Raw genomic sequence first — 10,644 nt, forward strand, 5'->3', positions numbered from 1 at the left:
TTGTACATAGTCGAATAAGACTCATAGCAACCCTGGCACATATATACAAAACCACAAACATACTCCATTGTTGCAGACCGAGGGTCCCAAAGAATGGAATAATTTTATAATTAGTAATAATGAGACAAACAGCCAGGAATGAGATAGAACAGAGAGCATAAAACGGGGCCAGCAGTTCTCGACTGAAGACCTTAAGTCATGTTTCTCTGTGTATTTATTGATAATCTGGGGAAGCAAATAGCAAAAGGAATTCCTTGTAAATGAAGGCTCTATTTTTCTCTATTGTCAGCTTAATGCTCTAGCTCACGAAGTATTTCCTAGGAAGTAACACTCTGTAGGGGGCCCTCTCTGTCTCCTGTCTGCAGGGAACAAACAGGTTGTTTTCTGGGATCTGCCACAAGAGAAATCCCAATTTATAAACCTGTAATTCCTTCAATTCCTGAACAAGGGTTTTGATATAATGTTTGGTATAAAGTTTGGCTTCCCATACTCCATCATTTTGTTGTAATCCTTTAGCCATATCCAGTTAGAAGCTGATAAAGACAAAGTTACATAAAGATTAATGGCAATCACCTTTATTAGATAACATGATTTTCAAATGTTTTCTCTCATTCTGTGTATTTTCATTCTGAGTAGACCACATCTCATAGTGACCCTATGTTTACTAGCTCTGAACCCAGTTCTATTCTGAGTCAATCTCACTGTCTCTGACACACCTACCCTCATTACCCCAGTTAGTGTGTCAATCCATCTCATCTGGGATCTTCCTCTCCTGTGCTGTCCCTCCACCCTTCTGAGCATGATGTCCTTCTCCAAGGACTGGCCCTTCCTGGCAACAAGCCCAAAGTATGTGAGACAAACCCTCAAAATCCTTACCTTTAAGGAATAGCTAGGCTTCATTCCCTCCTCGACAGACCTGTTCATTCCTTTGGCAGTCCATGGTATGTTCAATACTCTTCTCCAGCACCACAACTCAAAGACATTGATACTTCTGTCCCTTTTGGTCATTGTCCAACTATCTGATGCATAACAGGTAATTGCAAAGACCATGGCCTGGATCAAGTGCACCTTAGTCTCCAGACTGACATCATTGCTCTTTAGCACTCTGGAAAGGTCGCTGACAGCAGGTTTTCATAATGAAATTTGTCTTTTGAGTTCCTGACTGCTGGGGCCAAAAGTGTTGATTGTGGAACCAAGCAAGCTAAAATTGTTAACAATCTTAATCTTTTCTCCATCTATCTTTAATTACATGCCTTTTTCATTTAATATCTAAAGACTCTTGAACATAACATGGACCTCAAGGAAAACAAGTAGGTCTGCTTGGAGAGAAGGTGAAACCAAGTTTCTCCTTAGAGGCTAGGATTTTGAAGCTCCACCTCACGTATTTTGGGCATGTGGCCAGGAGAGACTGATCCTTGGAGAAGGACATCATGCTCAGAAGGGTGGAGGGATAGTGCAGGAGAGGAAGACCCCGGATGAGATGGATTGATACAATAACCGGGGCAGTGGTGTAGATGTGTTGGAGTCAGTGAAACTGGCTCAGGACAGGATCTGCTTCAGAGCTATTGTGCATATGGTCACTATAAGTCATATGTGACTCAATGGCACATGACAACAATCTTTTTATTTATCTTTGTTACTTATGTTTTTGGCATGCTTTCCAAAAATCCAAGCCTAATTAAAATCACAGAGGTTTAACTCCATTTTTTCTTCTAAGATGTTTATGGAGTTAGCTCTGACATACAGATCTGTCATTAATTTTTTAATGTTTGATGTGAGGCAGGGCAGTTCAACTTCCTTTGATTAACTAGAGCCACACTGGGAATGCAATCGATTTCTATCAGCTCAGAAATGGAGTCAATTGATAGAAATTTAGACCATAGAAATTTACCTAAATGAGCCAAATCCAATAAGGCATAGCTCCATTTTCAGTTTTTTAAAAAACAAATTTAATAAAATGAAAAACTCATAAGCAACACTTATCCCTCTTTTAGATGGACTGTATTCATATTTTCCATATCACTACACCCTTGAGAATTTCTCTGTGGTGAATTGTTGTTGCTAGGTGCTGTCAGATCCAATATAACTCATAGTGACCCCTTGAACAGCTGACCTGAACCCTGTCCTATCCTGTGCCGTCATCCTGGGTCATCATCTGACACACTTGAGCCCATTGCCACAGTCACTGTGTCAATCCATCTTGTTAAGGGTCTTTCTCTCTTTCGCTGACCATCTTGCCAAGCATGACGTCCCTTTCCAAGGAATAGCCTTGCCTACCTACATGTCCACAGTATGAAAGATAAAACTTTAAGGGAGCTCTGGTGGCCTAGCGGCAAGAAGCTGCACTGTAATCCCAGAGGTGCACAGTTCAAATCTGCCAGATGCTCTGATGGAGAAGGAGGGGCAGTCTCCTCCTGTACTAGTCAGATCCGATTTGACGGTACACGCACAAAATAATAAAATTAAAAGGAAAAAAATTTTAAAAAAGGTAAAACTTTACCATCTTTGCCTCCAAGGAGCTCTCTGGCTGAACTTTTTCTGAGACATATCTGTTTGTTCTTTCGGCAGTCTATGAGATATTCAGTACTCTACTCCAGTACCACAACTCAAAGGCATCAGTTCTGTTGGATGGTGTCTGTGTTTTTCCTGGGTTATTCCCCACCTGCTAGCCTGCAAATATCTTACCCATGACAGAGACAGACTGGCTTAGGATACAGCAGGGTTCCGAGATATTGCACATATGGTCGCTATGAGTAGCAGACAACTCGATGGCACATAACAACAACAAATCTAGTTCCCTTTTTACTACATCTTCACTAGGTAGATCTAAACAACCTAATACCATCAATAGAAGGGACTAATTGTGTGAAAAGGAGTGGGGATCAAGGTCCATGCAGACTAAATTATGACCTAGTGCGTGCTGGGGGCTGTAGACATACACCTGTTAGTTGGGGTTTGTTGTTGAGTACCATGGAGTCAGAACTGACCTGTAGCTGACCCTCCAGCAGGTTTTTAGAGACAGTAAATCACACAGGAAGAGAGTGCACATCCTTCTGCAGAGCAGCTGGTGGATTTGAACCATGTGCCTTTGCAATTGTAGCACAGCTTCTTACCACTAGGCCACCAGTGTCCCCTTGCATTATGACTAATTATGACTTACTGGTTGTCAGCGTCCAACTTATCTGCCTATAGAATCAACCACCTTTCTTGTCTACAACCATGCCGTAGGGCTATGTTTTACTCTTTTAAGGTCTGTACTATGCAGCAGTTAATGGGAAAAGAAAAAAAAAGCTACCTTGGTCCTCAAAAGCATAATACTTTAATAGGAAATGATGTGTGGATCAATGTGAAAGCAATAGGCAGTGTTCAAGAAAATGACTTTGACGAATCCTAATGAGGAATTTGAAGATGAGAGTCTAAAGTAGGCCAGACAAGAACAATTGGCATACTGAAAATCCTACATGAGCTAGATATTAAGGGATGGGGAACATTTCAAGGAGAAAATGGACTATAACTTCCATTGTGCAGAAATAGGGGTGTGAACAAATGGGGTTTGGAAGGAGCAAGTCTGAACAGTTTTGATCACTCAATGTAATCTATAAAATCGGTCCATTTATATGCACACCCATGTTGATTGTGGCTTTGTTTGCAACAGCAAAGAGTTGGAAAACAACCCAAGTGCCCATCAACAAATGAAGGATATATTCACACAATGGAATACTATGCAGCATTGAAAAACAAGGAACTCATGAAATATGCAAACTGGATGACCCTGGAGGACATTATGCTGAGTGAAATATCTCAGTCACAAAAGGACAAATACTGCATAGTGCCACTGTTGTAAAATGGAACTGACATCAGGGTTGAGGGAAGACAGAGAAGGAGGGGAGGAATGATGTATACTATATTGAAACAGATGAGGGACAGAACTGTTTAAAAGGGATATATGATTGGTTATTATTGTCATGACATGAGTCCAGAATAAAGGCTGCACAGTGGAGTGGACTTGGGGAGAGGGATTACATAACAATGAAAGAGTTCCTTTTACTTTTCAAGGAAAAGAGTGAATTGGGGGGAGGGGTAGGCAGGGAGAAAAGTGCAACAATGAATGATTGGAAATCCTAAGTCTCTGTAATTTTTTATTAAAATCAATAAAAAAACCAGTTCGTTTATGTATTATAGTCATCTTTTTTCTTTGGTTTTTTAAAATTGTTATACTAGTCTATTTATAAAATTCAAATACCTTGTTTTCCTGAACAGAGTCTTCCAATTTCCCTCAACCCCCCCCAACCCACCAAATTGTACAAACGCATGTGATCATCTTTTGAAATAACATCCTTGGCCCATCATTCGCATAGTGATTAGCACTTTATCTGTGCAACAAGGAAAGACCTGAGTATTCCAGTGATAGGTCATTTTTAAAACAGTGCCTTACCAGACTTGGTGAGATAGTTCACCCTCCCCTGTTTGTGAGCGTTGTCTACAGGTCAGAAATCCAAGCACCCACACTGACAGAAGAAACGCACCCTCCTTCAGTCAGACCAGATTGCAGCGCTTCCAGGGCCTCAATGCTAAATGGTGGTGGTCCTTCCAACCCCCCCACGTCTGAGCTCCCTACTACTCCTTCCTGCCACTGGCGACATCATAGACCTTTCTCTCCTCCCAGGCTTGGACAACAGGCAGCCAGCTGCCTGACGTGCAGAGGCGGAGCTGGAAAAATTGCTGCGTGGGTTAATAGATGCTCCCCCGACCTTAGTGATACCAACATCCATTCATTTCTAACTACTCAAATATCACTAGGTAAGCCCAGTCTCCCAACTAAATGATCCTATGTCCATTTGGTCACAGTGTATGGCATTAAATATGAGTATAGACTCAAGGACAAAGTTTTCTGGTGGTTCTGCAATTCAGAGATCACAACGTAAATGGAGGTGGGCATCATTATGAGCAACAAATTCCTTGTTTAAAAATCCTATCACTGGGAGCTTCGGTGGCCTAGTGGCAGGAAGCTGCACTGCAATCTCAGAGGTGCACGGTTTGAATCCACCAGATGCTCTGTTGGAGAGGGAGGTACAATCTCCTGTACCAGTCAGATCTGATTTGACAGGACATGCACAATAAATGATAAAATTTTTTTTAAAAAATCCTATCACTGGTTCAAATCCACCAGACGCTCTGCTGGAGAGGGAGGGACAATCTTCTCCTGTACCATTCAGATCTGATTTGACAGGACATGCACAATAAATAATAAATTTTTTTAAGAAAATCCTATCACTAGTTCAAATCCACCAGATGCTCTGCTGTAGAAGGAGGGGGCAATCTCCTCCTGTACCAGTCAGATCTGATTTGAGGGTACACACAAAAATGAATAAAAGAAAAAAAAATCCTATCACTGAATGCAGGGTAGTGGGAAACACAATGTCACACAAACTTTGTAAGCAAAGCAATATAAAATTTAAAAAAAAATTTTTGTTTATGAAAAATAAAATCCGTTTACTTCAGACGAAGGAGAAGCTGATAAAAATTAGCAAAAGGGATTACACAATGACATCAAGGACAACTGCACACAGAAGCTCAGCGCCATAGGCGGTTATTTGGCACTGCAGGTGCGGGGGTGGGGCGGAGGGGTGGGGGGGACAGCGCCCCCCCTTTTTTTTTTTAATAGGGAGGTTCCCGCGGCAGGATTCCAGTCTTTGTTCTAGGCGTCTCTTCCTTTAACACCCCTTCGGTGGAAGTTCGCGGACAGAGGGGGGTAAACACAGATGGCAATGCCACCCTAAAGGCAGCGCCGAGGGGGGACCGGAAGTGGCTCCCCGCATCCTCGCAGGGCCGAGGGGCGGGGTCGGCGGGCGTCCGCGAAGGCTGAGCAACGCCGAGGCTTAGCGCGGACCCGGCTGCCCGGGTGATGGACGGGCGTTCCCGCGAGCGAGACGGCGGCCTCCGCGGCTGTCGTCGGGTAAGTGAACGCGGCGGGTCCGCAGCGGCCATTGTGCCGGAGAAAGGCCTGGGCGCCCCGGCTTTCCCCCCCAAGCACGGCCGCGGCCTCCGCGCCGCGGAGACGCCCTCGCGGCCCCGCGCGTCTCGCTGGGTTTTTAGGGGCGCGGAGGGGACTGATGGCGTGAAAGGCGAAGCATTCGGGGTTCTCGGCTGGGGCGTGGGGTCAGTGAGGGGAGGACGCCGCGCCCTGGGCGGTTCAGCACTCTCGGGGTGACGGACACCGGGGCGAATGCGGCCGTGGATTGCGAAGGTGCAGGCCCCGGCGCGGAGCTGGGCGCTGTGCCTGCACCTTCAGTCCCCAAACAGTCGGGGTCACCCACAGAATAGAGACGATCGTGCTTTCCTCTGCTTGCATCCATCCAGGGGACGGAATGACTTTGTTTGTGGGAACTCGACTCCTGCTTTACCCACGTCCCCCCCTCCCCCCGGCTTTTTTATGCAGGAGCACGGATTTGCTGTGATCGCGTATTCCTCTCGTCCTTGAAAGATGCTTGATTTTAGGGCGAGTTAACTCCTGTCATTTTCTCCTAAAAGTTTACAAGATCATCGTCGGGGTCTGAGTGCATTCTGATTTCACAGCACCACGCACCCCTTTTTTCCTTGCTTGTTTGGTGCTTGTTGATGTCTGCTCCTTCCAGGGCCTTTGTTAATGCTGGGTGGGCCCCGTGCCCTTGAGTGTCCCCCATCCAAGCCTGGCTGCACACATTTCTGCATCTTAAATCTTCAGCTTTTGCTTGTTCTCTTCCGACAGCAGCTTATTATTGGCCTGTTTTTGAGTTTTGCATGAGCACAATTGAAAGTTCTGGAATCCTGCTTCTTTTTGAGTGTCCCCCATACAAGCCTGGCTGCACATATTTCTGCATCTTAAATCTTCAGTGTTTCCTTGTTCTGTTCTGACAACAGCTTATTATTGGTCTACTTTTGGGGTGTACGTGAGCACAATTAAAAGTTCTGGGATTCTGCTTCTTCTCATGTTATCCCTAATTTGCATCATCAGTAAGACACAAGTAAACAGCTTCTTGGTATTCTCTGTTTCAGCTAAGTGAAATCCCTGGGGCTACGGCTTCTTCTGAATCCAGCTTGAATTTGTGGCGTTTTCCTATCCATGTACAGTTCTAGCCATTTAAAAATAATCTTCAAGGTTTTCCTGGCACGTGATACTAATGATATTGTTTGCTAATTTCCACATTCTGTTGGATCAGCTTTTTTTGGAGCGCTTTAATTTTATTGCTTATAATAATTAAACAAAGAGAAAAAATACTATTATTATTTAGAAAAATTATCTCTAAAAATAGAGTATTATTAGTTGTGTTTTCATATATTCACTCAAACCTAAAAACTCCAGGGAGTTATTATAATGTATCACTTAATATACATTTTACAATAATTTTACTCATTTTCTTGGCCTCTGTAGTAGTTATTTTGGTTTGCTACTGTTCTAAATCAACAATTCTAAATTTAAAAAATTTTAAATTCTAAATTTAAAAAAAAGTCTAAGTCTGAACCTTATTAGTTACTACTGAATAGTTTTGAATATTCTAATTCAGTATACCCATGGTGACATTATCACTATATTTTTATTTTCCAAAGTTTAGTGTATAAACAGCACGGTGAAGAGTTTTGAACAGATCAACAAAGTCAAAGCTTATCTGTTAATAGTGAAAATCATTTTGTCCATGATAAATTTTAACTATAATTAAAAATTTTAAACTCTTGTTTTTTAAAAGTAGATGACCTAGTGAGGGTTAATTACAAAACTTGTCAAGTACTTCCGAAAGTTGTTATTTTTTTCTTAGAATGTTATTTTTGCACACTTTCTACAGAAATAGCCCTAAATAAGGACTGTTCTTATTTTCAAGGACCTTCAGATGTGATACAGTATGTTCTTATTGTTGTTGATTGCTGTTGAGTTGAGCACGACTCATAGTGACTCTGAAAAAGCCTGGAGCCTTTCTATAATATAACTATCATCATTTATCGAAGTTCATAGAGTTTCCAGAGGCATGTTGTTTAGGAAGTGGGTGCCACTCCTGCTTCCAAGTGGTACAAGACATTAAAAAAAAATACAGGCGAGCTCTGGTGGCCTAGTGGCAAGAAGCCGCACTGCAATTTCAGAGGTACACGGTTCAAATCCACCAGATGCTCTGCTGGAGAAGGAGGAACAATCTCCTCCTGTATCAGTCAGATCTGATTTGACGGTACACACAAAAAAATAATGAAATAAAATAAATTAAAAAAAAAATACAGTAGGTGAGCTCTAGTGGCAAGAAGCTACACTGCAGTCCCAGAGTTGCATGGTTCTAATCCACCAGATGCTCTGCTAGAGAAGGAGGGACAATCCCCTCCTGTACAAGGCAGATCTGAGTTGATGGTACTCACGAAATAATAATAATAATAATAAATTAAAAAACCAAAACAGTAAAATAACTTTTTTTTAAAAAAGTCCAGATTTACCAGTAACATGGGGACGGATGGACCACCCTAGTGTGTGGAATGATATATACCCCTTTGGGTCAAACTTTGTCCAAATACTCAGGAGGCAATTGTGTCTTAGAATAACAAAAAATTTGGAAGAATGTATGTGGTCAGAAAAGCAACATTTACCCAAGGATAGGTTCTAAAGAGAAGAAGTGGTAGGATTGAGGCATAAAAGGAAATCATATATACTAGGAGGTAGTGGAAAAGGTCAATACATTGTCGATATTGTCATTAATCCTATAAAACAAAATGTTTATCAAAGAGTGAATGAAAACTACCAATATATTTTGTAAGCTTTCACTCAATTCACAATAAAGGAAATAACAATTGCTTTACACACACGATATGTTCCTGAAGAACTTACTATGGAAAAGTATGCTCTCTACACCCAAGCAGATATATGCACACCCATGTTGATTGTGGCTTTGTTCACAGTAGCAGAGAACTGGAAACAACCCAAGTGCCCATCAACAAACGAATGGATAGAGAAGCTCTGGTATCTCCACCCAGTGGAATACTATACAGTATTGAAAAATAAGGAACTCATGAAATACAGAATGGGTGACCCTGGAGGATAGTATGCTGAGTGAAATATCTCAGTCACAAAAGGACAAGTATTGCATAGGGCCACTGTTGTAAAAAGGGACTGACATCAGGGTTGAGAGAAGACAGAGAAGGAGGGGAGGAATGATGTATACAATGGAGGCCATGCGCCGCTGTGAGAAGGAACCGTAAAGTGTTGTGTCCTTATTCCTGCTGGACAGGCAAGGCGCGCAACAGTATACTGCATTGAAACAGATGAGGGAGAGAACTGTTTAAAAGGGATATATGATTGGGTATTCTTGTCATGACAGGAATCCAGAGCGAAGGCTGTACAGTGGAGTGGACTTGGGGGGAGGGAATGCATAACGGTGAAAGAGTTTTTCTTTTACTTTGCAAGGAAAAAAGTGACTTGGGCTGGTGGGCAGGGAGAAAAGTGCAACAGTGAATGAATGGAAATCCTAAGTCTGTAAACTTTCATTAAAATTAATTTTTAAAAAAGTATGTTCTCTAAAAGGTAGTGATTAAAGTCAGATGCAAACTCTTACCACAAGTTAAACTCTTTATTTTTTAATACAAACGGATGGAGAATCAGTATGTATCAACATGTGGATTATTCTAGGAACCTGTTACATTTGAGGATGTCACGGTGGACTTCACAGAGGCCGAATGGGAGACACTGAGCTCTGAGCAGAAGAATCTGTACAAGGAAGTGATGCTGGAGATGTATGGGAATCTTCTCTCCTTGGGTAGGTATTTACTCTTTTGTCTTCCCTTTTTTCATTTGATGTGTGTTAACCACTACTAAGTATCAGAGGAGCCTTGGGGTTGCAGCGGGTAAGCACTGGGATGCAAACAGAAATATGGGCATTTCAGTCTGAGAGCCATTCCCCAGCGGACGGTGCAGTCCACGTCTGTAAAGATTTATGTCCTTGGCGAGCTATGGTGGCCTAGTGGCAAGAAACTGCACTGCAATCCCAGAGGTGCACGGTTCGAATCCACCAGATGCCCTGCTAGAGAAGAAGGGACAATCTCCTGTCAGATCTGATTTGATGCTACACACACAAAAATAATAATAATTAAAAAAAGAAAGATTTACATCCTTCACCTTTTCTATTCTGCAGTTGTACTCTGTCCAGTAGTGTTGCTAGGAGATGGAATGGACTCTCACAATTCCCCCCCCCTCTGTTTGCTAATGTTTCTCTGTGGTAAAAACCATTTGCACTCAAACATTACCACGGACATAAGTGGCTGAGTAGCAATCAATTGCATGCAAAGTTTCAACGTGAACAGCACCAGAGTTCAGAACGTCAGCACGCACGAAAGAGGGGAAACTTTGACGACGTGCTTTCTGACTGTGATCCTTAGCTGTAGTCTGAGGTTTTCAGTCTCAAGTTGTGCCTTTTCCCCTCCACATACACCGCTTACCTGTAAATGCAATATGAGAGTACAGTTTGGTCTTCACAAAGATTTATTGAGTGCACAAGAGAAGGGGAGGTGCCATGGAAACAGAGGATGGGTGGAGTAAAAGCTGGCAATATGAAAGAGGGTGGAGGTCTCCTGAACCTTCACCTCATAGGAATCAGCTTTTGGCTGCTTGTAATAATAATAAATAAGTAATAATTAAGA

Source organism: Elephantulus edwardii, unplaced genomic scaffold (assembly GCF_000299155.1).
Source record: "Elephantulus edwardii isolate Elephantulus edwardi_28Jun2011 unplaced genomic scaffold, EleEdw1.0 scaffold00236, whole genome shotgun sequence".
In the NCBI taxonomy this organism is placed as follows: Eukaryota; Metazoa; Chordata; class Mammalia; order Macroscelidea; family Macroscelididae; genus Elephantulus; species Elephantulus edwardii.